Source organism: Jaculus jaculus, chromosome 7 (genome assembly GCF_020740685.1).
Source record: "Jaculus jaculus isolate mJacJac1 chromosome 7, mJacJac1.mat.Y.cur, whole genome shotgun sequence".
NCBI lineage: Eukaryota > Metazoa > Chordata > Mammalia > Rodentia > Dipodidae > Jaculus > Jaculus jaculus.
The window spans coordinates 42,330,940-42,358,897 of NC_059108.1; the positions used below are offsets into that span (position 1 = coordinate 42,330,940).

The following is a 27,958-nucleotide window of genomic DNA, read 5'->3' on the forward strand; positions in this document are numbered from 1 at the left end:
GCACAATGTGGCACCTGCATCTGATATTCATTTGTAGTGGCTGGAGGTCTTGATGGTCTCTCTTTCTCTCTCCTCTCTGTTTCTCTCTACTGCAACTAAATAAAAACATTTTGAAAAGGAAGAAAAGAAAGACTTAGAGGAAAGGTATAAGGAGGGAAGGAGAAAGGGAGAGAGAGAGTGGACAAGGCAGGATGGATGTTAGCTGGAAGCAGGAGTATTTAACAAGCAGGTAAATAAATGCCAAGGGTTGAGGCTACAAAAGCAACAAGCTGATGTCAAAAAGGTTTAGGGGAAGGGAGACCCTAGAAAGCTCCAACAAAAGCTTTACGACCATCCGTGGATTGAGATATGAGTTCACACTGTATCTGCTTTTCTTCTTTACCAAACATCTCTCCCGTGGCTGCATAAGCACAGTGAACTGTGTCTCTGTCAGCCTCAGCAGGTTGTGTCCAGAGGAAGCCCACGGGGCCCTACAGGAGGAAGGCTATTGCTCCCACACCATCCTAGAAACAAGAATGCAGCGCGAGTCCTGCACAGGTATATCGCACTGTCAGCTTCTGTCTCAAGGAGTCTTCCCTGTGATCAAGGAAGGGAGCCGTGCAGGACCAGTAAAGAGGAAAAACAAGGTTGGAACAGGGCAATATAAACACAACAGTGATCACAGAAACAATTGCCGGGCATGTATGTACATGTGGACAATTTAGGGCTAAATCAGGAGCCCAGGCAGGGGTTAACTGGGCTTTCTGGCTTAGGTTTTCACAAACCCACAGCTGAGATGTCATATGGTCTGAGTTCTCACCTAGATGGATGACCAGAGAAGAAGCTACTTCCTGGGTAGCTTAGAGTGCTAGAATTTATTTTCTTGGCTTTGTGGGCCAGACAGCTCTGACTTCTAGCTGACTGGCTGCTCCTGGAGGCCACCTCACTTCCTCACCACAGGACTTCCCCAGCATGGAGTCTTATTTCATCAAGCCAGAAGAGACAGACAGCGTCTAGAAGAAGCCTGCTTGCAAGTGGGTGGGAACCCATTTGAAGGGACTGTTCACAGGACTGACATCCATCACATCTGCCAGTTCCGTCTGGGGCAGATCACAGGTCCCACCTGTCCTCAAGAGGTGGGGCTCTGCAAAAGGTCAGACTCTGCAGGTCACAGGAACTGTCACACAGCATGTCTTTGGTGCTTCCGAGGTTGCTGTTTCAGCTAAAATTATCCTGAATAGAATCCCCAACAGTGTAAAACACTAAACCCAGGGCATCCCTGACATCAAATCTCATGGCCTCCTCACCTCTCAAGCCACCATTCTCTACTCCAAATCATTTCCAACATTTGAGTAAATCCCTGAAATGAATAGTAGAGAGAAATGGCCGGGAGTCCAGTGGCTTCCAGCCATTTGTGGGGTACAGGGATGGGGTGTTTGGACCCTCAGTTGTGGTGTCAGCAAAGGAGAGTTCGTTTTCTCATCTATACACTGCTGTTGTGCTTATCCTGAGGTGTGAAAGAGACACAGGATGCTCGGGAAATGTTCTTGGACAACATAAAAGGAAAGTCAGCAAAAAGGAAGTAGATAATATCCTTGAGTCTGTTTTATAGTTTCTTCACCAATCACTCTGTGGTCATCCAACCAAAACTGCTAATTTCATAGAAGAAAAAAAAGTACATGTGATTATTGTTGTAAATTGCATGGATTTGCTTTTTGAGTTTTGGGCATTTGCGTTTTCATTTTTGCCTTTTTTTGTTTTCCAAGCTAGGGTCTCACTCTCGCCCAGGCTGACCTGGAATTCACTATGTAGTCTCAAGGTGGCCTCGAACTCATGGTGATCCTCCTATCTCTGCCTCTTGAGCGCCCGGCCATTTTTGCCCTTTTATGATGGTCTATGCCCTTTACCCGTTTGATTTTTAAATTTTATTTTATTTTATTTGAGAGAGAGAGAGAGAGAATGGGAGCTCCAGGGCCTTCAGCTGCTGCAAACAAACTCCAGACTGATGGACCACCCTATGCATGTGGCATATGTGTGTCCTAGAGAATCCAATTGGTCTCTTGGCTTTGCAGGCAAGTGCCTTAACCACGAAGGCATCTCTCCAGCCTCTCTTTGCCTTTGAAAAATAAAATATTTTTATTTATTTATTTGCAACTGGGGGGGGGGGGGAGAGAGAGAGAGAGAGAGAGAAAGATGAGGGGGGATGGGTACACCAGGGACTTCAGCTGCAAAAGAACTCCAAATGCATGAGACATTTTGTACATCTGGCCTTAGGTGGGTACTGGGGGATCGTACCAAGGTTGTTAGGCTTTGCAGACAAGCATTTAAAGCACTGAACCATTTCTCCCGTCCCCGTTTGCTTTTTCTTCTTGTTTGCTTTTTAAAAACACATTTTTATTTATTTATGAAAGAGCAAGAGAGAGAGGGAAAAACATAGGCGTGCCAGGGCTTCCTGCCACTGCAAATGGAACTCCAGATGTATGTGCCCTTTTGTGCATCTGGTTTTACATGGGTTCTGGGGAATTCAACCGGAGCCATCAGGCTTTGCAAGCAAGTGCCTTCAACTGCTGAACCATGTCTCCAGCCCCTGATTGTTTTTTAAAAACTGTATATTTATTCATTCGTGTTTATGTGTGTGCGCCGGGCATGCAAGGGTCTCTTGCCGCTGCATCTGGCTTTACGTGGGCACTGGGGACCTGGGTGGGCAAACTTTACAAGCAAGCGTCTTTTCCCACCTTTCTCTGCCCAGTGCACCCTCTCCACCCCTTCCCCCCTGGTCATTTCTCTCTTCGTATGGGCGTGTGTGCCCTAGGGAGTGAAGACAGCGGCTTTGCGTCGTGGTGGTCTCTGCTTAGCATTATAGTGACGCCTGGGGGCCGGGAAGGGCGTCTTTGGAAACTTGGGTCCCCCGGGCCGCCCGCGAGGGCTCCCGGCGGCTCGGCAGCCCCGCCCGCCCCGGGGCGCGCGCCCGAGCCCGTCCTCCCGGCCGTCCGCGCGGCTCGGAGCTGCGGCCCCGGCGGGGAGCAGGCGGGCGGCCGCCGGGCCGGGCGCGCTCCGCGGGGACGGTGGTGCGGGCACCGGGCCGGAGGAACGTGGGAGCGCTGCCTGGGCGCCGCCACTCCACCCCAGCAACTTCGTGGGCCACTCCCGCTGGGCCCGGGACGCGAACTCCCCGCCCCGGAGGCTCCCGTGGAATCTTCCAGATCTCCCGAGGATCCCTCGGTCGCCCTAGGTACTTGGAGCCCCGAGGAAAAGATTTGCGAGGAGGAAAAGCTGTTCCAAGTGGCCCTGGCTTGGGTGTCACCTTGGGAAGCCACCCTTCCAGGCTGGAGCAGGCCCTATCTGGGGTCCCTGGCGTCACCGAGTTGGGGCAGGACAGAGCTGTCCCTCACCTGTTTTCTCCACTTGGGAATCCCCTACCAAAGAAAATGAAATTTGCAAGCCACCAAATGTCATCACCAAGGTCGGTTACGGTAGTTTTGAGTACTATATTTTAGGGAAAGGTTGAGGGCAGGTATCTTAATACAGTAAAGGGGTTAAGGAAAACAACGTTTTAGCCAAGTGATATTTGGGGAAAGTAAAAATTCTGTTTGTGAATAGCTAAAATACTAATAAATCTACTTCAGACTAGATTCAGAAGTCAACCTTTGAAGTTAATTTGAATTTTAAAAATTCTTTTATGTTATTTGAATTAGTCCACTTGTCCAACGTGCAGTGAGTTTCACGGCACCTTAAGCAAATCGTTGGTGCGTGTTGGTGCTCAGTGGCTGTTCCACCACTACCCCTCCCGTGATAACATGATCAGTTGGCATTGTTCTTTGAGGCAGTAAGAATTCGGGATGCAAATACGAATTGAAATCTACAATGACATTAAATATTCTCAAAAATTTATAAATTAAATGGGAGACATTTGATAGTTGAGCTTAGGTAATCATACTGGCCTCTGGAAACCGCTGAATCACTGTGCATCCTGTGACTCAATGGTTACACAGTGCCTGCTATTAGAAAAAAATGTGTCGTGAGAACCCCAAATCCCCAGGTACAAAGGGCAGCACGGGTAGCGCTGGCACTAATGCCTGCCGACTCTGAAAGTTGTGGGAGGCTCAGGAGTCGAGGAAGCACTAGCAGCAGACTGTGAGCAGCCAAGCGGGCAAGACCTCAGACCTGCTTCTGGAAATGTCTCTGATAGATTTGCAAACCTGCAGATTGTAACTGAGATCTTTTTTGTAGCTATGGTATTGGCCAGCTGGGATTATAAGCTGTACAAAATACGGATTTCCCTTTAATTAATAGAAGAGCATGTTGAGCACTTAATTGCATTTTAAAGGAAATGGTAAAATGTTTTCTCCTTTCATCTGAGTATGGGAAATGCCTTAAAGTGAAAGTTAGAACCAGCATCATGTACATTTAACCGTAGTGACCCAAAGTTCCTAATTTAAATTCTCTAAAATGTAACAATGCTGAGTCCTCTTTCATCCTAGAGAATCTGGGAATAATTCATGCAGATGTACGATGAGTGCTTGTCATTTTCTGCTCATTAACAGGACAGTAAACTTCACGTGTGGAACAGTACCACTGAGACAAGCGACTGCCTAAGTTTACACGAGTCTCATCCTTGAGCCTCCTGTCCACCCATCAGTGCTGATGCAGGCCACAGAGCATCCTTAGTCCACGGGAGACAGTGACATGCTCAACAAGTATCTATTCAAAAGTTCAGACCACTCTTTGGATGGTTGATTTTGTCAAATTGATTGGATTAAGAAACATCTGGACTTGATGATGACTCTGACCTAATGAATGGATCAATCTGTTATGATTGTTTCATCGCATGATGACATTATGGGAGGTGGTGAATGGTAGGAGGTGGGGCCTCATTAGAAGATGTAAGTCCCGGCGGTGGGGGGGGTGTTCTTGGGGGCTATAGCTTGTCCTGGCCTCTTCCCATATTCCACCTTTCTCTCATTCTTCCCATCAGGACATAAACAGCCCTGCCATTCCTTCCTTGCAGTAATGGACTGGCACCTCTGAAACCACGAGCTTAGTAAACCACTTCTTTAAGTTGTTTTCTCAGGTGCTTTGGTTGCAGCTATGTAAAAGTAACTAAAACCGTTCGGAAGTTTGAAGCACTTCTAGTCCTGACCATTCTAGGGATGTAGACCTCCAGCTCATCTGGTTCTCTCTGCTGTCCTAGGAAGGTGTTTGCTTATTGACTGAACAAATTATAGGTTAAACAATAGGTTTTGATATTTTTGCTGTTAACTTCAAAAATTTAATGTGGCAAAAATGTTAGCATTGGTTAAATCTGGGGAATGGTTACATGGGGGTGATGGGCTTATTATATGCTGTTTTCTCTGGGGTACTTAGGGCCTTGCATATGTTAGGCAATTGCTCTATCATTAAGCTATATACCCACATTATTCATCATAAAAAGAGACATTTCAAATTCAATGTTCCATTTCACATTATATGAAATGCTGATATATTTCAGATATTTAAATGTGGAATAGCACATGTTCCATATGGGACTCAATGGACAGGGAATACTCTAGAGAAAAAAAAAACTGTGGTTTTACAGAAAGATCTAAAAAATATGATAATGTTGATTTTTGTTAGTTCTGATTGTCAGGTTTATGTAGTTTTATTACATTCTTTGAATTTTTTCAAATTAATGTAAAAATTGCCTTAGTGTTTTCTAAAATCATTGTAAAGAATGCAAATAGGGCCTGGAGAGATGGCTTAGTAGTTAAGGCATTTTATGGCAAAGCCAAAGGATGCAGGTTCATTTCCCCAGTACCCATGTAAAGCCAGATGCACAAGGTGGAGCGTGCGTCTGCAGTTAGTTTGCAGTGGCTAGAGCACCTGGCACACCCATTCTCTCTTTCTCTCTCTCTCATAAATAAACTAACTAAATAAATAAAATATTAAAAAATATAAAAAGAGGGCTGGAGAGATGGCTTAGCAGTTAGGATGCTTGCCTGCGAAGACTATGCACCCAGGTTTGACCCCCCAGAACCTATGTAAGCCAATAGCACATGGTGGTGCCTGCTTCTGGAGTTTGTCTGCAGTGGTTAGAGACCCTGGTGCACCCATTCTCTTTCTTTCTCATACATAAGTAAATAAATAAAATAGAAGGAAAAAAAGAATGCAAATAATACACATTCTATATTACAAAAAGAAAAAGTCAAAGCATGCCTGGAGCTGGGACAGTGGCTCGGTGTTTAGAGTGCTTGCTGCCGAAACATGAGGGCCTAAGCCCACCTGCGTTAACTTCCCAGAACCCACATTAATAAAAACCTGGATATGGCCATGCACATCTGTAACTGTAGTCCGGGCGAGGGGTAAAGGGTAGAGAGCACAGAATGGCTGCGGCCTCCTGACCAAAACCAGCAGCTATAAAAGGGAGAGACCCTGCCAAGGAAGCATTCAGCTGAGCAGTAATAAAGGACTCTTGGAATGGAGAGATGGCTCAGCAGTTAAAAGGCACTTGCTTGCAAAGGCTGCCAGCCTGGGTTCAATTCCCCAGTACCCACATGAAGCCAGATGCATATAGGAGCCCATGCAACTGGAATTCATTTGCCCTGGCTTGCCCATACACTCTCTCAAATAAATAAAAATGAATAAAAACAGAAGAGCATCTAAAGTTCTCTTCTGGCCTTCATGTGCATGTGCATGACGCGTATATATCTGCACACATACGACACATACATGTATGCACATGCAAAGCATGATCCCATAATCCAGGAATATTCATCTTTATGTTATTGAGTGAAATTCATTCCATATGTCTTTCTCTGACTTTATGCAAGTTAAATATATTGACAGATGACAGAAAGGCTTCCGTGAAACACAGGCTTATTAACCAGCAGAAGCCACTTGCTCGTGTTCCAGTTTCCTTCCTTGAGCTCCTGCATAACATGCTGCAAATGAATCAAGCCTGATTTAAGACTGGTTTGGGGGAACAAATATCCAAGATTCAACCAATCACAAACTGGTGCTATTCATCTTCCTGATGTTTTTGTGATACTGCACCCAAAAATGGGGAAATTGCTCAACTAACACTAGTACTGAGCTGGGCTTGGTAATGCATGCCTGGAATGCCAGTCCTCAAGAGGCTGAAGCAGGGAGGTCATGAGTTTGAGGCCAGCTTGGGCAACACAGTGAAAGTAAGACAGGGGGAGGGGAGGAAAGAGAGAAAGAGAAAGGGAGGGAGGGAGAAAGAAGGCAGATATTATTAGTGCTTTTATATCTCAAGACATAACAGGTCCTTCCAGAATACAAAGGAGACACTTGTCAAGATAGATCGTTTAGAAGACATAGGGACGTCCACATTCAGTGGCTCCCCTCTATAAAAACACAAACTCTCCTTCCTATAGCTTCACTTTTCATACCCCAACATTTTTCATGTGTTTCTGTTTCATGGTGTGAGGATCCCTAACATGAGCACCATGCTTCGCAAACATGTCTGATACTATTTCACCACATTCTACAACTAGGGGCCCGCTCTTCCCTGGCCCTTCTACCATGGACTCTCAAGTACCAACTTTTCAAATTGGATTCTTCCTTTCTTTAGCTAGAATTGTGCTTGGGTTTCTTTAAAATAAAAGGTTTATTTCATTCATGTGTCTTTATGTCTGAAATGTGCCTCTCATTAATTCGTTTTTTTATTTATTTGAGGGAGAGAATGGGTGTGTCAGGGCCTCCTGCCGCTGCCAACAATGCATGTGCCACTTTGCGCATCTGGCTTTACATTGATACTGGAGACTTGAACCCAGTCCATCAGACTTTGCAAGCAGGTGCCTCTAACTGCTGAGCCATATATCCAGGCCATCATCTTTGTTTCTTAAACTTGGATAACCATTTGGCTGATTGTAACCTTTCTGAGCCTCAGTTTCCTCATGTCAGGAAGAAACCCTTGTTCCATTTATTCCCAGCTCCCAATATGGCTGTGAAGAAGTCCAAAGTTGGTCTCAAAATGTCCCTCTATGTAATTGACTTGCTTCTTTTCTGCCTGGAGTCCTATCTTTTCATTCCAGTCTTTGGTAATTCAGCTCAGCCATGTCATGGTTAATTTCTGTATCAATTTTGCATGGATTTGTTGCAGTCTTTTTAGAGCTGGAGAGATGGCTTAGTGGTTAAGGCATTTGCCTATGAAGCCCAAGGACCCAGGTTCAATTCCCTAAAACCCATGGAAGCCAGATGCACAAGGTGGCCATGTGTCTGGAGGCCCTGGCATGCCCATTCTCTCTCTCCTCTTTCAAATTAAAAAAAACTGAAAAAAATTAATGGGAAATTTAATATCCAAATCTATTGCAAATTGGTCATATTCCTGCCAGGTTGTTCCCTTATGTCCCCTGTTCCCTGTCCCACTCCCCCAGGAGTCCTCTTCAGTGGGGTGTTGGTAATCACTGTAGGGACATGGTTGCACAGTGAGTTCCTCTGGGGAGGACAGTCTCTCCCAGTACATCTTCCCATCCCGTGGCTCTTACACTCTTTCTATCTCCTCTTTCAGAGCGCATGCAGGGCATGCTGTAAGCCTTCTTTACTGCTGAGCTCTCAGCAGCCTCTGACTGTCTGTTTTGATCGGCATAGTTTCCTTAGCATTTACGGCCATCTCTCTACCGAAGGTTCTCTGACTAGCAATGACAGCAGCACTCATATTTAATCCGCCTCTCCCTCTGTAAGGCTTCTCAGACCCTGGTGGGTTGTCAAATCCTTTTTATTGGAATAATCTGTTGTTCTTAATCTCAGGGTGATTGTTTTTCCATTGTGAGTACTTTTTAACCTCCATTTTGTAATTTAAAAAATATTTTATTTATTTGACAGAGATAGAGAGAGAGAGAATGAGCATGCCAGGGCCTCCAGCCACTACAGATGAACTTCAGACACATGCACCACCTTGTGCATCTGGCTAACGTGGGTCCTGGGGAATTGAACCTGGGTCCTTTGCCTTCTCAGACAAATGCCTTAACCACTAAGTCATCCCTCCAGCCCTGCTTTGTAATTCTTTATTCAAAGACATCAACAATTCTTAACAGTGCCTGTTTTTGTCCTCCATGTCAGTTATATTCTGTTTTCATTTCTCTCTTCTCTGCTGTAGCCAGTGTGATTGTCTCATTGATAAACTGTAAGTGTTAAAAATGTAAATAACTGGGCTGGAGAGATGGCTTAGCGGTTAAGTACGTGCCTGTGAAGCCTAAGGACCCCGGTTCGAGGCTCGGTTCCCCAGGTCCCACGTTAGCCAGATGCACAGGGGGACGCACGCATCTGGAGTTCCTTTGCAGAGGCTGGAAGCCCTGGCGCGCCCATTCTCTCTCCCTCTATCTGTCTTTCTCTCTGTGTCTGTCGCTCTCAAATAAATAAATAAATAATTTTTAAAAATGTAAATAACTCATACATGAAAACAAAGCAAGTTATAAACAATGGTAGGTCAGGAATTGGAATGTTAGAATTCCAACTTGGCCAAGTCTGTTCCTTCTTTGAAACACAGGAAACAAATTGCCTCTCCTTCCTGCCCACAGTGTTCTTACAGCTGTGAAATGGGATGAGAAAGTACTTCATGCAGGTTCTGACACAGTTCTCCATGACAGATGCTACGCATCCTTACTGGTTATATTTTTCTATCCATACAAGACACGGCGGTGGGGGAGGGGGCATCGTGTTAAAAATAAAGTTCCTCCTCGAAACCCCCCCCCAAAAAAAAAAAAAGCTGGCATGGTGATGCACGCTTTTAATCCCAGCACTCAGGAGGCAGAGGCAGGAGGATCGCCATGAGTTCGAGGCCACCCTGAGACTACATGGTTAATTCCAGGTCAGCCTGGGCTAGAGTGAGACCCTACCTCAAAAAAAAAAAAAAAAAAAAATCAAGTTCCTGACCAGGCATGGTGGTACACACCTTTAATCCCAGCACTCAGGAGGCAGAGGTAGGAGGACTGTCATGGTTTCAAGGTCAGGCTGAGACTGTATAGTGAATTCAGGTCATCCTGGGCTAGAGTGAGACCCTACCTTGAAAAACAAACCAAAATAAGAAGAAGAAGTTCCTAACAGATGTTCTGTTATAATTGCTTTGGAAGCCACAGTACATGAACGAGTGCCTTGCTTCATCTGTTATACAAGGAAATTTGGTCTCCTCAGAAAAAAGAAATAAACCAAAGTACTTTTAATCCTTCTGTTTAAAATTTTATCTTATTTTAGAATCTCATCAGCTTTATTTTCTGTCTTATGTGTTCATTTTAAAATTTAAACCAAATCTTAGCAACTTATAGAAACATCAACTGGTGGACCATATTTAACAAATTCTTGGCAGATAAGAGAGGAAGTTTAATGTACAAATTTTGTTTTGCTGGGCAAGAAGGTGATTCCTGCCAAAGAAATTTTGTTTGGGAAACACAAAAGCCATAAATATAGTCAATTTTGTCTAGATTTATTTGCCCTAACAGGAGCCTTTACAGCTTTGAGTTTTCAAGGGTATAGACTGGCCAGATCTGACCTTCAGGGCTTTGCTTGCTTAGCGGGGGCTCTTCATAGTTTTCATAAAAGCTGGATTTAAGAGAGAATTGCTATGTGCTTTGATATCACTGGGTTCCCTCACAGCAGTTAGCTGGAGGGGCCACCCTGTGGATGCAGTGTCCCAGGCCAGTGGGTTCTCCTTTCGTTCTCTGCTTCATTCATTTAGATTGACTGGGTGTTGCAGGGACCCTGGGTGTGTCCCTGAATGACAAGTGTGTGTAGGACCTTCATTTAAGAAAATCAGCTGAAGGTAGCATGGCACGTCAGAGGCAGGAAGAGAACCCAGGGCCTCTGTCTCTATCTCCCTTATACCTGCTGCCCCTCTCTGATCCCCTCACACTCACTCAGTATGTGTGGTCAGTCAAAACCAAGGACTGATTTCTGTAGAAAGAAATCTAACTAGAAAAGAAATACTGTAACCACAGAGGAACTGGAGAGACGAACAAGAGGGCTACTTCCACAGCCAGTCTGACAGCCTGTACCAGGGTGATGAAGACAGACGCCGAGGATCCTCAAACTATACCAAAGCAGAAATCGGGAAGTTGCTGAAAGCTCAGTACTAAAGTTAGACTTAAAGGACACCCACCAAGGCTCAGGGAATTTTATGGAATAGGGGGCAGAAAGAATGTAAGAGCCACAGGTTGGGAGGAAATATCCAGAGGTATTGCCGCCCCCACACATAAATATGATCTCACTACTCATAACCCACAACCCTATGGTGAATACCTGCAATCTGACTGAAGAGGGCCCTCAGTGGAATGGGGTAGGGAGGAGGGAAATGATGGTACCAATACATGTGTCCATACAAAGTTCCTACTTAACAAAAAAAAAAAGAAGCAGCAGCAGCCAGACATGGTGGTGCACACCTGTAATCTCATCACTGGCGAGGCAGAGGTAGGAGGATTGTCATGAGTTTGAGGCCACCCTGAGACCCCATAGTAAATTCCAGGACAGCCTGGGCTATGATGAGATCATACCTGGAAATACCCCCTCCCCCCAAAAAAGAAAAGAAATATTGTGCAAAGAGGGCCTTAACACATTTTTTAAGCTACAGATATATCATAGCCAGCGTGTTCAGCAGACACTAAAGAGTCACAGTTGGTATGCAGTGATGCCAACATTGCAAGGAAGATGAAAGTGCTGGGCTGGAGAGATGGCTTAGCAGTCAAGGCACTTGCCTGCGGAGCCTAAGGACTGAGGTTTGATTCGCCAGGACCCACAGAAGCCAGATACCCAAAGTGCCACATGTATCCAGAGTTTGTTTGCAGTGGCTGGAGACCCTGGTGCATCCATTCTCTCTGCCTTTCTGTTTATCTGCTTCTTTGTCTCTCTCTCTCTCTCTTAAATGAATGAATGAATAAATAAATATTTTTTAAAAGATGAAAGTACTAATAAAGTGTTTTCACAGAATAATGAGAAGTTGAAGTTGATTATTGTTCGATCATTTAATACATACATTCTTTAATGAAACAGCTATGTTTTTCAGTTTTGCTGAATATGTCTTTTATGTGTTTGTGTGCATGCATGTTCCTGTGTGAGTGTGGGCATACATGTCCTGGCATGTGTGCTGAGGTGAGAGGACAACTTTTGGCTGTTGGTCCCTGCCTTCCACCACATCTGAAGCAGGCTCTCTCTCGCTCTGGCTGCTGCTGTGCACGCTGCACTCCCGGCACGCCTCCAGGCTTCTGGGGAATTCTCCGGTCTGTGTCTCCCGTCTTAGTGCCAGCATGCTGGGATTACCGATGATGAGGTGTTGGAATTGAACTTGGGTACTCAGGCTTGAATGACAAGGCATTCATGATGGGGCATCTCCACAGCCCCTAGCTTACATCTGTATTCATAAATCTGTAAGAGAAAGGCCATCTTTTGTGATAAGTATAGGGATTTCAGCATTTCTCTTAGGCATCGTTAGTTATGTTGCTATTGATTTTTTGCAGGCGGGGGAGGGGAGAGAGATACTATGTAAAGCGTAAAGTAGCTTATTCCTGCAAAACCCTACAAACCTGTTCTTTGCCATCCAGAAACAGAAACAGCTGCATGTAATATGCACTGTACTCTCCTGGAGCCATGGGATGTTTGGGAATGGGGAAATTTTAAAACCCAAGTTTGTTTGCTTTCTGATTTTTTTTTTTTTTTTTTTTTTTTTTTTTTTTTGGTCTTTCACAGTAGGGTCTTGCTCTAGCCCAGACTGACCTGGAGTTCACTATGTAATGTAGTTTCAGGCTGGCCTCAAACTCACAGTGATCCTACTTCTGCCTCCCAAGTGTTGGGATTAAAGGCATGAGTCATCATGCACAGCTCATTTTTTTTAAGTTATTATTCTTATTTATTTATTCGTTAGAGGCAGAGAAAGTGTGTGTGTCTGAGAGAGTGAGAATGGGCATGCCAGGGCCTCTAGCCACTGCAAACGAACTCCAGGTGCATGTGCCGCCATGTGCATCTGACTTATGTGGGACCTGGAGAATCAACCCTGGGTCATTAGGCTTTGCAGGCATGGGCCTTAACTGCTAAGCCATCCCTCCAGCCCTGCTTTCTGATTTTTAACGTTTTAGGTTGTCTTTTAATGCGAAACATTTATTTGAAATTCAGTATGCACCAGTTGACTTCGATTGAGTTTGCAATAGTTTATCTTTATATAAGATATTCTTTTACCTATGCAAAGTAGACTTTATAATTTGGAAAGTAGGTTTCAGTAGTGTTCACAGTTGAAGTTCAGTAACCTGCAAGCTCCATGAGGGAAGGGTTCCAGTTATTGATATACTGATTAGCGCTGCTGTGCTGGTCAGGTGAAGGTTAATGATGCTGTCACTTATGCTACAATGCATGTTTTGAACATAAGCATTGTCGCAACACAACTGGCATTATAGGGAACAACTAGAGCATAGTGCAGCCTTTACGTTCTTCATGCATGGTTTGCTCCCCTAAAATGGATGGTTTACACCATGACCAGCTGACCTAAGCCACATAGGAATACACAAAACACACACACACACACACACACACACACACACACACACCATCATCATCATCATCATCATCATCATCATCATCATCCAAGAGACCTATCAGCTGCCCTGCTTCATCATACACTGTTCTCCTAGGTTAAGTTTTGTTATTCCTTCACACTTGTGACCTTTCCTATATAAAAGTACATTCAATAGCCCCAGCATGTCTAATCACCTTCGTTCAAACAATCCAAGTAGAGTATGCCAAAGAAAAGCACTGGTGGGCTGGAGAGATGTCTTAGCGGCTAAGCGCTTGCCTGTGAAGCCTGAGGACCCTGGTTTGAGGCTCGATTCTCCAGGACCCATGTTAGCCAGATGCACAAGGGGGCGCACGTGTCTGGAGTTCGGTTTGCAGTGGCTGGAGGCCCTGGCGCGCCCATTCTCTCTCTCTATCTGCCTCTCTCTCTCTCTCTCTGTCGCTCTCAAATAAGTAAAAATAAACAAAAAAAAAAGTAAAAAAAGAAAAAAGAAAAGCACTGATATTGAAGAGAAGCTGAGCACGAGCATTCGGAAGAATGGAGGGACGTGGTATCTCCTGAGCTGTAAGAACAGAACAGTCCACCAGGCAGGTGCTGCAAAGATGAAGTCTGTGGATGGAGTAGAACCTCAGGTACTGCTAAGTCAGTCACAGGCTTGAAGAAATAGAAGCTGAAAGCGTGCTGAGATGTGAGTTAAGGACTCAGTGGAGAAAGCACCAGCCACGTACAAGCATCTTGAACGGATGTCACCAAGTGCTGCAGGAAGCTTTCCTCCTCGCCCTGCCATGGCTACCTGGGGAGTTCAAGCTGCACTGGCTCTGAAATGCTGTGGGGTTCAAACAAAAGAATTTCCAACAGGGGTATAGAAATCAATCGAAGGAAGCTATACGTTAGACCAAGACTGAGATTCTAATGTCACTTCTCAATGCACACCTTTATGGACTATATTTTAAAGGTAGAAAAAGATGTGGCTGGCTGGCTTCATGGATAAAAGACTGAAGTTTGTTTGTTCTGAGGTAGGGTCTCACCCTAGTCTAGACTGACCTGGAACTCATTCTGAAGCCCTTGGCTGTCCTCAAACTCATGACAGTCCTCCTGCCTCAGCCTCCTGGGTACTAGGACTGGTTAATAGCATTGTATTGCTTCTTCTACCACTTCACAGTAACTCACAAACCACAGCCATTCTCATGCTTCTTCCATACGCAAGTTGCAAATCTTTGGGGTTTTTTTGTTGTCGTTGTTGTTATTTGTTGTTTGTTTGAGAAAGGATCTCACTATGTAGCCCAGGCTGGACTCATAATCTCCCACATTGGTTTTCTGAGTGACTGGGTTTACATGTGTGTACCACCACACCAGACAGGTTGTAAGTCTTTCTCAATATCAGAAGCCATATCTGTGTAGCACTGGTGGATATCTTAGGTGATACACCTTGAGCCCACCTCTCATAGGCCCCGTGACTCTGTCATAGTTTTACGTAGGCAATAATTTCCAAGCTTGCATATGACTCTGTAGCAGGAGTGAGTCACCTTGACTGGAAACAGTGGGGCAGTGTCATGATATTGAGACCAGAAGGGTGATTTCCCTCTTGTAAAAGAGTCCATTTAAAAAAATATATTTGTTTTCAAGGGGAGAGAGGGGGGCGGGAGAGAGAGCAAACATGTCAGGACCTCTAGCCACTGCAAACAAGCTCCAGACATGTGCGCCACTTTGTGCATCTGACTTTACATGTGTACTGGGGAATTGAATCTGGGTCCTTAAGCTTTGCAGGCAAATGCTTTAACTGCTAAGCCATCTCTCTAGCCCAAAGAGTTTTGACCAAGGGCCTAAAGTGTCTCTCCTGATTCAAGTGTGTGATCCACCTGTATAGAAAAGGTTGTATCCAACTAGCTTGCATACATGATCTTGTTACACCTGTTTGCCTAGAAGGACTGTAAAACCAGACTTAAACCTAGAAAAAGTGAGCTCAGGGGCTGGGGAAATGTTCAGTGTGGAATGAGCTTGGTGTGCAATCATGAGAACCTAAGTTTGGATCCCCAGCACACACATAAAAAGCTGAGCACAGTGTGACACACCTATAATTGCAGCACTGGAGAGGTAGAAATAGGAGGATCCCTCAGCAATCTCTCCAACCCATAAATAATTTTTAAAAATATTGAGGAGGGACTGGAGAGATGGCTTAGTGATTAAGACATTTGTGTGTGAAGCCTAAGGACCTAGGTTCAATTCTCGAGGTCCCATATAAGCCAGATGCACATGGAGGCACATGTGGCTGGAGGTTGTTTGCAGTGGCTAAAGTTTGTTTGCAGTGGCTGGCAGCCCTGCTGCACCCATTCTCTCTCTCATTCTCTTATCTTTCTGTGTCTCTCTGCTTGCAAATAAATAAGTAAATAAATAAATATACTTTTTAAAGTGGAGAACTATTGAGGAAGACACCTGCTGACCTCTATTTAATGCAGATGTTATTGACTTATATCTAGTATCTTCTCCATCCTTCATTGTGAGTCTCCCTCTGGAAAATTTAGAAAAGGAATGACTTCTGGCTTGTGATTTAGCCATTTGCAGGATGTAAACATTTACAGGAGGGAAACAGAGAACTTGAAAAGAGCCTGTAGGTTTTTAAAGCAGTCACATGTTGTGATTGTTTGAATAGATGTCCTCCATAAATGCATGTGTTCTGAATGCTTGGTGGTAAGATGGAGTCTTGCTGGAGGAGGCATGTTACTGGGTTTTGGATTAGGGGTGTTATAGCTAGCTCCCCCTTCCTGTGTGTAGCTCACTCTCATGCTATGGTGTTCTCCCTGCTGTGGCAGAAGTGATGTTCAGCCTCTGCTCATGCCATGCTTTCCCTTGCCATCATGAAGCTTCTCCTAGAGACTAGATGCTAGACTAGACTAGCTGAGGTCAAGCATTTGGAGCACCTGAGTTTATGGGAGACATCTAATTCAAACCACCGCACTCCTCCCCTGGCCCCATAAACTGATGACCATCCATGTGTAAAATGCAAGCACACATTCCAACTTTAAAAGTCCCCATAGGAGCTGGGCGGGGTGGCACACACCTTTACTCCTAGCACTCGGGAGGCAGAGGTAGGAGGATTGCCATGAGTTCAAGGCCACCCTGAAATGACAGAGTTATTTCCAATTCAGCCTGGACCAGAGTGAGACCCTACCTCGAAAAACTAACTAACTAACTAACTAGCTAACTAACTAACTAACTAACTAAATAAATAAATAAATAAATAAATAAATAAAAAATAAATAAAAGTCCCCATAGTTTTTAGCAATCCTAAACATCGCCATGGTCTAAGATCTCTTAACTGTTAGCCTGTAAAATCAAAATAAACATAATGGCACCGAGTAAACATTCACACTTCAAAGGATGGCATTGTGCATAATAAGGAAAGATTGAACCAATACAAGTTCTGAAACAAACAAGGCAAACATCAATTCCTGTAGCTCCAAGTCCAACATCTCTGTGGTGGTTTGATTCAGGTGTCCCCCATAAACTTAGGTGTTCTGAATGCTAGGTTCCCAGCTGATGGAGGTTTGGGAATTAATGTCTCCTGGAGGCAGTGTATTTTTGGGGGTGGGCTTATAGGTATTATAGCCAGTTTCCCCTTCCAGTGTTTGGCACACTCCCCTGTTGCTATTGTCCACCTTATATTGGCCAGGGGTGATGTCCACCCTCTGCTCGTACCATATTCTCCCTGCCATCATGGAGCCTCCCCTAAGGTCTGTAAACCAAACTAAACCCTTTCCTTCAATCAGCTGGTTTTGGTTGAGTGATTTGTGAAGGCGACTAACCCCACATGGCTGGGAAGGGAGATCTGCTTGTCTTCTAATCAAGGGTTTCTGGAATTACTGGGCCGAGTTGCAACTGGTGGGACCCACACTCCCATTCTCTGTGACTCAGAAACTGTCACTTCTTAAGGAGATATTTGAATTTTTTTGATCTGAAAACAGAAAGACAAGAAAAGGGCTGGAGAGATGACTTAGTGTTTAAGGCACTTGCGTGTAAAGCCTAAGGACCCAGGTTTGATTCCCCAGGACCTATATAAGCCAGATGCATAAGGTGGCGCATGCATCTAGAGTTCATTTTCAGTGGCTAGAGGCCCTGGAGTGCACATTCTTTCTTTCTCTCTCTCCCTCCCTGCCTCCTTCTCTCTCACAAATAAATAAATAGTTAAAATATTTTTTTTAAAAAAAGAGAAAGAATAGGAATGAGTGTCATTGATTTTTTCCAGTCTAGACTCTTAGACATGGGCTGTACATGCAGTGGGAGGGCCTAGTGGTTAAGAGGTAGCCTGGCACCTGCCTGTGAGAGCCAGGGCTCTATTAATTGTGCGTCCTTGGGTGATCTTTTCAAAGTCCTTACCTCAGTTTTCTTACCTGTAATATGGGAACAATAAAAATATCTACTTCAGGAGTGTTAGGGATTAAATAACATACTATCTAAAGATCCATAGTATAGTCCCTGGCACATAGTGAGTGCTCTGTGAACGAGTGCACGGTGCTGGTAACATACAAGGACAGAAGATGGCCGTGGGATGTGGCACTGATGTCTCATTGGCCACCTCATCACGTAGTAATCTCAGCAGAGTGTGAAGTCACACAGTCTGAAGAATTACAGAGTGGTAGACCTTCTGACGGATGTGTTTGCATGTCAGTCTCAGGATATGAAGCAAGGAGGATTTTTGCTTATCTGTATGCCTGAGTTTAACGGAGAACTTCCTGACTGAAAGTCACCTAAGAGCACGTGGTCTTCAAGGAGTTGTAGAGAGTGGTTGTGAATTCACAACCATTGCAGAAGTTGCCTGGGTGTGAGTGTGTTAACTGAGTTGGGTCCTCCTGACCCTATAAAGCGAGAGCCTATAAGTGCTCCTGGAGAGCATGGGGAGTTAGACAGACTGTCCCCGGTGGCTCTCAGTGTCTGTATTACAGGTGGTCTGAAGGAACCAGTCCCATCTTCTTGTTCTGATTCAAATCTAGTGAGTCCTCCATTCCATGCACACACTTTAAAAAACATGTTTATTTGCAAGGAGAGAGAGGGGGATGGAGGGAAAGAAAGAGAATGAGCATGCCAGAGCCTCTGACAGCTGCAAACAAACTCCAAATGCATGTGACTCTGGCTTTACATGGTACTGGGGAATTGAACCTGGGTTGTTAGGCTTTACAGGCAAATGCCTTAACCACGGAGCAATCTCTTTAGCCCCATACACACACTTTTAAATATGGCATAAAATATAAATAGTATTTTAGTGAGAAGCCTTACGTATAGCCACAATTCTTAACTCTGTGTGTGATTAGTTTTTGGTTGCTATATAACAAATTACCAAAAGTATAGTGTCTTAAAATAACACATATTTATTATCTATGTTTCTGTGGATGAGGAGTCCAGGACCCTCTGCACAGGCCCCCACAAGTCAGCAATCAAACCAGACACACTTCATTTGTCACTGGGAGTGTGGAGTCCTTGTCTAAGTTTTCAGGTCATTGGAACAATTCAGTTCCCAGTGACTATAGGACCAAGATCTTCATTTTCTTGCAAGTTCTTTTGTTTCTTGGCAACTTGTTTTATCTAATAGAGGCCACATATAGTTTCTTCCCTTAGGGACTCCACAGGTGGCTCCTCACCTGTATTTCTGTCATTCTGGGTCTTGAGAGCACAGCTCTGACTTCCCATCCCTCCTGGCCCTTTAGTTGAGTCTCATGTCATTTAGCATAGTCACAGGAGTTACTGTCTAACCACCACCATAATGTTACCTAACTAAGGGAGCATCTGTCCCACCTCATTGCCCACTCTGAAAGAGAGAAGATTACATGGGCATATATGTGATTGGGGCAGGGAGACTAAGGAACACCTTTGCATTCTTCCAACTGGAGTATGGAATAAAATTAGAGCCCATGGGGGAACTGAACAACAGTGACATCAGCTGAGACACAGAAAAGAGTGAGCGTGTCCTCTAGGTGTCCAGGATACTGCACACTTGTTGGTAAGGAGGACCAAGGCAACAGTGCAGCCTGCCGACTGCAGATGCAAGTCTCCTCCGAGCACTGAGTGAAAGCAAAAGTTGTGCAGATTCTCTGAAATCCAGAAGGCAAAATTTAAATGACAGGATAAAAATCACTAGATGTCTTTGATCATTTTACAATGTGTGTGGTGATTTCCAGTGTTTATTTCCAGTGTCTGGTGATTTCCAATGTCTGGTGATTGCCAGTGTTTGGTGATTTCCAGTGTCTGGTGAGTTCCAGTGGTGCATTGGAAGAGGAGATGGAAAAAGCCAAAAATATAATCACTTGGGAAAGTGAAACTCCTACACTAAAGAAAAAAGTACCTTCCTTGGGTAGGATAAAGGGACCATGAACTGCAGGGGTGGCCACCCCTGTAGAGACAGACCAGATGGTGACATGTATAACTTAGGTAACATCTGACTGACTTTGATGTGTGAATAATGTAGCTAACAGCATTTATATTTGTATCAACTCTCTTCATAACCTTGAATAATTCTTTCATATTTATACATCTGTGCATTATATATAGGTATGTTGGTATGGCATCATGCCAAGTCTTTTCATTTCCTCTTGCTGTTACTTGAGATTCTCTTCACTAACACTGTCCAACAGAAAAAAAATGCAAGCCATCCATGTAATTTCACTTTTTCCAGTAATGACATTTTTTTAAAAAAAAGAACAGGTAAAAATAACTTTGACAATAGGTTAATTAATTAATTTGAGAGAGACAGAGAAAGAATGGATGGACTCTTCAGCACCTCCTGCCACTGCAAACAAATGAACTCCAGATGCATGTGCCACTTTGTGCATCTGGCTTTACGTGGGAACTAGGGTATCAAACATGGGCCGCCAGGCTTTGCAAACAAGTACCTTTAACTACTGAGCAATCTCCCCTGCCCTTAAAATATTTATTTATTTACTTATTTATTTATTTTCAAGGAGAGAGAAAGAGGCGTTGGGTATTCCAGGGCCTCTAGCTGCTGCAAACAGTGAAGAGGTGTGTACCACTTTGTGCATCTGGTTTTATGTGGGTACTGAGGGATTAAACCCAGGCTATTAGGCTTTGTAAACAAGTGCCTTAACCAGTGAGCAATCTTCCTCACCTGACAATAGGTTGTATTTAACCTGCTCTCTTCAAACCACTCTTATTTCAAAATGCAATCGGTATGAGAATTATTAGTGACATATTCTGTACTGCCTTCAGAACGTGTGGTGAACAACACATTCTCCACTGAGTGTAGCCACAATCTGGGGGATCAGCCACATTTGTCTAACATCTCTAGTCATGGGCACTTAGCTTAGTTCCTTATCTCTCCCTATGCTTGGCTTCAGGGTAAACCTCTCAGCTCTGGTCTTTACTCAGTGCTGTCCATGGTCCAGTGTTCATGTAGCCACAAAATCTCCCTTTCTTCATCTGTCCCTTGAGTGAAGAGAACCACATTACACATGACTAAAGCAGACTGCCATTTTCCTCTGATTTCTTTCCTCCCAGACATTGTATCATTCTGAAATGTCTTCAGTACTTCTCTGTTTCTGTCTCTGTAGGTGCATTCACTTCTTTCCAAGTCAATATCAAAACCATTGATTCAGATGTTGGTCAGATTCCACTTGGACTTCTTGACACATTGACCTATGTGTTCCAAAACAGTCCTCCAAGTGCTGTATAGTGGTTTCAAATCGATGTCTCCCATAAGTTACTGTGTTTTGAATGTTTGGTCCCCAGTTAATGGCAATTTGGGAGGTGGAGCCCTGCTGGAGGAGGTGTGTTGTTAGGCGTGGGCTTTGGGGCTGTCATAGCCAGCTCCCCTTGCCAGTTCTGGGCTCCCTCTCCCGCTGCTGTTTCCAGCTGCTGTGGCAGAGGTGACGTCCAGCCTCGGTGCCTGCCACGCCCTCCCTGCCGCCAGGAAGCTTCCCCCTGAGCCGATCAGTGAAAATAAACCCTTTCCTCCTACTAGCTGGGTTTTGGTCAAGTGTTTTGTCCCAGAAATGTGAAGGTAACTGAACATGATGCTTAGAAAAAAAAAGTCCTTCAACTGAATATTCTGATCTTCAGCTATCAGTGAACCATTATTGAAGGTTCACTCTGGGTCTATGTTAAAAGGGAAGAACACACACAGAGAGACCAGTAAATAGTGCTAATATATGTAAATGCTTACACACAAATTTGTATTTCAGTTTTTAAAACATGCTTGAATAGAGCTGGAGAGATGGCTCAACAGTTAAGGTGCTTGCCTGCAAAGCCTAATGACCTGAGTTTGAGTCCTTAGTACTCGAGTAAAACCAGATGCACAGGGTGGCACATGTACCTGGAGTTTGTTTGCAGTGACTAAAGGTAGTGTGTTCATTCTCTCTGTCTGTGTCTCTTCTATCTGTCTGCTTGCAAATAATAAATAAATAAATGCTTGGATAGTTACCTTGCTTAAGAATAACAAATTGTGATACTTTAAAGTGGAAAAAAATATGTAATGGTCAACATAGCAAAATTTGAGGAAAGCTACGTAAACACATAACAAAGACCATAAAAACTCAGAACCTGGGGCTAGAGAGATTGCTTAGTGGTTAAGGCATTTGGGATCCCAGTTCGATTCTCTAGGACCCACTTAAGCCAGATACCCAAGGGGACACACACATCTGGAGTTTGTTTGCAGTGGCTGGAGGCCCTGGCATGCCCATTCTCTCTCTCTCTCTCTCTTTCCCCTCTGTCCTTCCCTCTTTCTCTATCTCTCTCAAATAAATAAATAAAAATACATTTAAAAAAACCTGAGAACCTGGAAGGCTCTGCCATCCTACTTGATACAGAAGATCGACATGTCTTGAGCCTTTTGGAATAACCCATAAGGAAAATGCCTCCTTACTGAGCAAGGAACAGAAATGAGACTAATCATGTTAGCCAGCTTTCTGTCACTATAATAGATACCAGAGAGGAAACATAAAGAAGAAAGGTTTGGCTCACAGCTTTGGAGACTTCAGTCCATTATTGATTAATCCTTCTGCTTTTGGCCTGTGGTAAGGCAGTGCTTTATGGTACAAAGTATGTGATGGAGCAAAGCTACTCACCTAATGGTGGCCAAAAATTCCCAGTGCTGATGTATGAATGTTCCCTTTAAAGGCATGGCCCTAGTGACTGGAAAGCACCAAATTGGCACTAGGACTTTTAAAGAAAAAATATTATTTATTTATTTAGAGAGAATGGGCACTCGGGGGCCTCTAGCTGCTGCAAATGAACTCCAGATTCATGCTCCACTTTGTGCATCTGGCTTTATGTGGGTCCTGAGGGATCAGACCAGAGTTGTTGGGCTTTGCAGGTAAGTGCCTCAACCCCTGAGTCATCTCTCCAGCCTGGCACTTGAACTTTTAACACACTGGCAATTTGGGATGTATTTCAGACCCAGGCTATAGCAGAAAATGAGGAGAAAATGTGCCTTGCCAGCTCTTTGAAAATGAGCATTGAAATCCAGATCCTTGTTACTTCAGACTGTTCAAGTTCCCTCCTCCCTTCCCCACCTTTTACAATCACCCCATAGGTTTTTCCCTGATGGCACATTAAACGCCCCAGGGAGTTGGTGAAAACAGTGTACCTGGACCACATGGTAGGGCACTTAAGTAACAGTATCTGAAGTTGGGATGATCCTCCAACCTGGAATTAATATCTGCAGTCTGAATTCAGCTCTGTCAGTCAGCTCTGTATTGAGACCCACGTTTGGAATGATCTCCTTACTCTATGGCACTCATAGTGTTTCAGAGCTAAAGGGGCCTCATGTTATGGTGTCCAAATCTCTGATCACCAATGAGAAAACAGGAAGGTCCAAACCCAGAGTTATTTAGGAGCATAACTAAGATTAGGGCCTTTCTGGTTATTAGAAGTGAGAACTGGTCAGCACAGAGAACAGAGTGGTGAGACGTCTGCCACCAGCATTCCCTCCCACTGACGCACAATCAGGACCCAAGAGCATCACACCCAGAAGCCATCATGGGGAGGAAGGATGGTCACGGTCGGCCAGGAATGGACCACGCCGAGGTCGTGCAAACAAGCAGGGGTATGTCAGAGACCATTCAGAACCAAAAGAATAGCTTCAAACATCAGTGTGTATAAGAATCAGCTGGAGGGGCTAGAGAGATGGCTTAGCAGTTAAGGTGCTTGCCTGCGAAGCCAAAGGACCCGCCAGATTTGATTCTCTAGGACTCACCTAAGTGCAAGGTGGCGCATGCGTATGGAGTTCCTCTGCAGCAGCTGAAGACCCTAGCATTCCCATTCACTCTCTTTCTATCTGCCTCTATCTTTCTCCCAAATAAATAACTAAGAAGTAAATAAGATGATTTTTAAAATTATTTATAAAAACTATTTTTTAAAAAAACTGAATCAACTGGAGCTTCTTAGAAAGGGGTCTTCTGGGCTGTGTGCCAGAGAGTCTGCCTCAGTTACTCTAAATAGAGCCAGAGAAGGTGCAAGTTTGGGAATTTGGGGGGTATAGGAGTACTGGGGATTGAACCCAAGGCCTCATGCATGCCAGGCAAGCACTCTAGCACCGGCCTATATCCTCAGCATGAAGGGGCCGTTGTAACTAGCTACGAATGTGATTCTCATGTGATCTGAAGAGACCTGCTGTGGAGCACTAGACTGTAGGCTGCCGCAGTCTGGCTTTGTGCCTTCTGGGAAGAAAAGATCGTGCATTGGTTATGGGTTTATAGGTCCATAGGAAATCAAAACATGGGATAGGGGTTGGAGGGATGGCTTAGCAGTTAAGCACTTGCCTGTGAAGCCTAAGGAGCCCTGGTTCGAGGCTCGATTCCCCAGGACCCATGTAAGCCAGATGCACAAGGGGGCGCATGCATCTGGAGTTCGTTTACAGTGGCTGGAGGCCTTAGTGAACCCATTCTCTCCCTCTCTTTCTCTTTCTCTCTCTCTCTCTCTCTCTCTCTCTCTCTCTCTCTCTCTCCTTCTTTCTCTCTGTTTGTCTGTTGCTCTCAAACAAATAAAAATAAACAAAAAATTTAAAAAACACTGGATAGGACATAATAGCACAGAGATCACCCTGTAGGACTGAGCCAACGTTGAGCTTTTAAAATACTTATTTATTTATTGGCAAGCAGAGAGAGAGAGAACATGCCAGGGCCTCTTGCCACTGCAAACCAACTCATGCCACTTTATACATCTGGCCTTCTGTGTGGGTACTGAAGAATCAAACCTCAGTCAGCAGGCTTTGCATGCAAGTGCCTTTGAGCCATCTCCCCAGCCCAACTCTGAACTTGTAATTAAAGACTGAGATCAGCCAGAGTACCTCATTTGTATTCATGTCTTCAGCTGTAATCATTGAGGGAAGAGGGTTTTAAAAAAACCTACTGCCTAAAATTGGAATGATAGAGATATTTGCATGGCCCCTGTGCAAGAATGACACACAAGCCGGGCGTGGTGGCACGCGCCTGCAATCCCAGCACTTGGGAGGCAGAGGTAGGAGGATCGCCTTGAGTTCAAGACTACTCTGAGACTACATAGTGAATTCCAGGTCAGCCTAGGCTAGAGAGACCTTACCTTGAAAAACAAAACAAACAGTAAGAGTGACACACAAATTCATGAGGCATTCCATATTAAAAAAAAAAAAAGCTGCTAGGGGCCCAGCTCTATAATATCCAAGCAGCAATTATGGTGGTGATATCTTTGTATTACTTTAAAATTTTCAGTAAAAGTATTTATTTACTTTGTTTATTTACTTATTTACTTTTCATTGTAGCTCATGCTGTCATCAAACCCAAGAACCCTCCTACCTCAGCTTCTGGGGGATGGATTCCAGGCACTGTTACCATGCCTGACTCCTGATAGCACCTAAAGTGAACACAGTAGGTGATGTGTCCTGCACTTCATTGATGAACAAACTTGCCCAGATTGACCTAGAAAGTTGAAAGGCAACTAGGTCAGCAGTTTTTAAATCCTGGCATTTCACAACAAAAGTAGGACAGCATTGTACAGATTGTGGGTAAGCTTTGGAATCAGGTAGAATCCTAGCCCCATTTTTGTTTTAAAGATATTTTATTTATTTATTTGAGAGGGAAAGAGAGAGAGAAATAATATGGGTACACCAGGGCCTCTTACCAGTGTGAATGAACTTCAGACAGCTGTATGTCTGGCTTTATGTGGGTACTGAGAAATTGAACCTGGGCCTGCAGGCTTTGTAAGCAAGCACCTTTAACTGCAGGGCCATTTTCCCAGTCCTCTTTGTCCCGTTTTAAGAGGAATGACCTTGAACAATTTACCTTCTCTGAATTTCAATGTTCTCTTCGACACAATGCTGTAATAGTACCCACTTTGTGGGGTTGCCAGTGAGACAGGTTTTTAAATATGCCTGGCGCAGAGTTGCAGAATAAATGTACCACCTTAAGGATAAGTAGGAAACTAACAGCTTAAGAAAATGGGAACTTAGCATATGGAACACGTACTGAAGTGGGGAACTGAGCTAATTAATGAGTAAAATATTGGAAGTTTGAGTTTGTGGTTGCCTAGCAACCCAAATGAACTCACCACTGACTAGCAGAGTAGTATTTTTAGTCAAAGCAGTAATTACACTGTTCTTAAGAAGCTCAGTGTTGTAAGCAGACAAAAGGATTCCCCAGTGAATTTGGGGTTGTGCATTTTGAGACGGTGATACCCCAACTCCTCTGTGTAGTTGTGCTGAAGTATCTCAGATGTGGCAGGGCACCCAGAAGACATTGGAACAGCCTGTGTGAGGCAGAGTGCTGGACACACAGAAACATCTGTCTTTGCTCCAGCTGCCCATTAGAGTTTCAAAGTCTAGGAGAAAAATTGAACAAGGTTACAGCACAGAGCACGTTGTCTCAAGGGTGCCGTTCTGCTTCCAGAAGTGTTCTAAGCAGTATGGACTGAGCAGCATGCGCAGCTGTAGCAGGGCAGAAGCATGCATAGGAAGTGTCTCAGTTTCCTGGTCCCTGTCCTGGGAGAATATCCCATGCCGGCTTCACAACACACTCATGCCATCTGATCCACAGCTTCCCCTGCTGGCTGGGGTGAGAAGCTGGGCTGATGGGGACTTGAGTTTCCACACTGCTGCTTGTGACTGATGGTCTCTTTTCCTGAAGCCAGGGTGTAGTTTGAATGTATGTCCCCCATACAGCAGTGTTCTATGAAAGCTTATAGTGGATCTCCAGCCACCTGGCTGTAGAAGGTACACTGGGGGTGGATCCTGGGACCCAGCCTGAAGGTGTGTTTGGGGTGGATCTGAATTCTAGGTGTGAGTGCTGGAGGGGGCCCTGCTGCCCATTCCTGCATGCTGCCCTTGGTTTTGCAGGCTGTTTCGTTGTTTCTCCGCCCTTGATGGAACTCCACCTGCCGTGGATCTGTAAGCTTAAAATAAATCCCTTCCTCCCCTAACTTGTGCCTAGTTTCGATGTTCATTGCAGCACTGTGGAACTGTCGGCCACACAGGGACTTCACCAGCATGCCCCTGTCTTCTCATCTGTAAGCTGGGCATGGTGAGTTAACTCTGCCTCTGCCGGAGAGTGGAGTGATACATGGAAAGTTCTGAGCAGATAAGCACAATTTCCAAGCTGGTCTTCATCACTTTTCCCACTGGGCGAGGCACCTCCTGTCATCTTTTACCTTTCCTTTATAATTCACCATCTTATATTTTTAAGTATTTTATTTATTTATTTGGGAAAGAGAGAGATAGTAGCAGATATATATAGAGAGAATGGGCAGGGCAGAGCCTGTAGCCACTGCAAAGGAACTCCAGATGCATGTGCCACCTTGTGCATCTGGCTTTGTACTGGGGAATCGAACCGGCGTCCTTAGGCTTTGAAGGCAAGTACTTTAACTGTTAAGCCACGTCTCCAATCACATCTTATATTTTTAAGGGAAAAGAAGGGCTAGGCTTGGAATGATTGTCTTAGTTTGCACCAGACATTGTCTTCAGCGTTTGTAGCTGAGAGTGCTAACTTCTTTTGCAGAGAAGCTCCACGTCACTGTGTGGGGAAGAAATCCTTCATGCCACTTGGGTATTTTAGCATGGCTGAAGGCCTGAGGGCCTGTAAGGCAGGCAGCTGACGGATGAATCATGTCGGCATTCACGTAGCGCTCCTGGCACGGAGCAGTGGGCCTCTCCTGCCCATCACCTGCTCCTGTCAATTTTTTTTCTTCTAATAAAGTACATCTGTTTTGGTGACTGAATAAAACACACCAAGTGGAGAAAGGCTGGGTGTGGAGTAATTTAATCAGGGCAAGTCAGCATGTTTGAGCAATACAGTGCCAAGGGTAGAAAGCTGTCTGGTGGCAGCTCAATATAAAAGGAGTCTGAAAAGGCTGGAAACAACTCCTCTTATCATCCTACAGAGTCATGCTTCTGGTATGTGGGAACCCCAGTATATCCTCCAAATCAAAATTTATAAAGGGAAAGATTCCCCCTTTGAATCACCACAAACATTTTACTTAGCATCTCACCATTAGTATCATTTTAACATGTTGTGGAGGGTT

The 27,958-nt window shown here is 44.5% G+C and overlaps 1 protein-coding gene across 2 annotated transcripts in view; it reads left to right on the forward strand.

Moving 5' to 3' along the window:
- Nucleotides 1-3,076: 3,076 nt before the first annotated feature.
- Nucleotides 3,077-27,958, forward strand: part of Popdc3 (popeye domain containing 3) — a 31,293-nt gene continuing 6,411 nt past the window's right edge. The window contains exon 1 of one of the 2 annotated variants that reach the window (XM_004660604.2): nt 3,077-3,442. The gene's annotated coding sequence lies outside the window, so the exon portion shown is untranslated. The remainder of the gene's footprint in view (nt 3,443-27,958) is intronic. The other variant, XM_045154958.1, reaches the window with a different exon arrangement.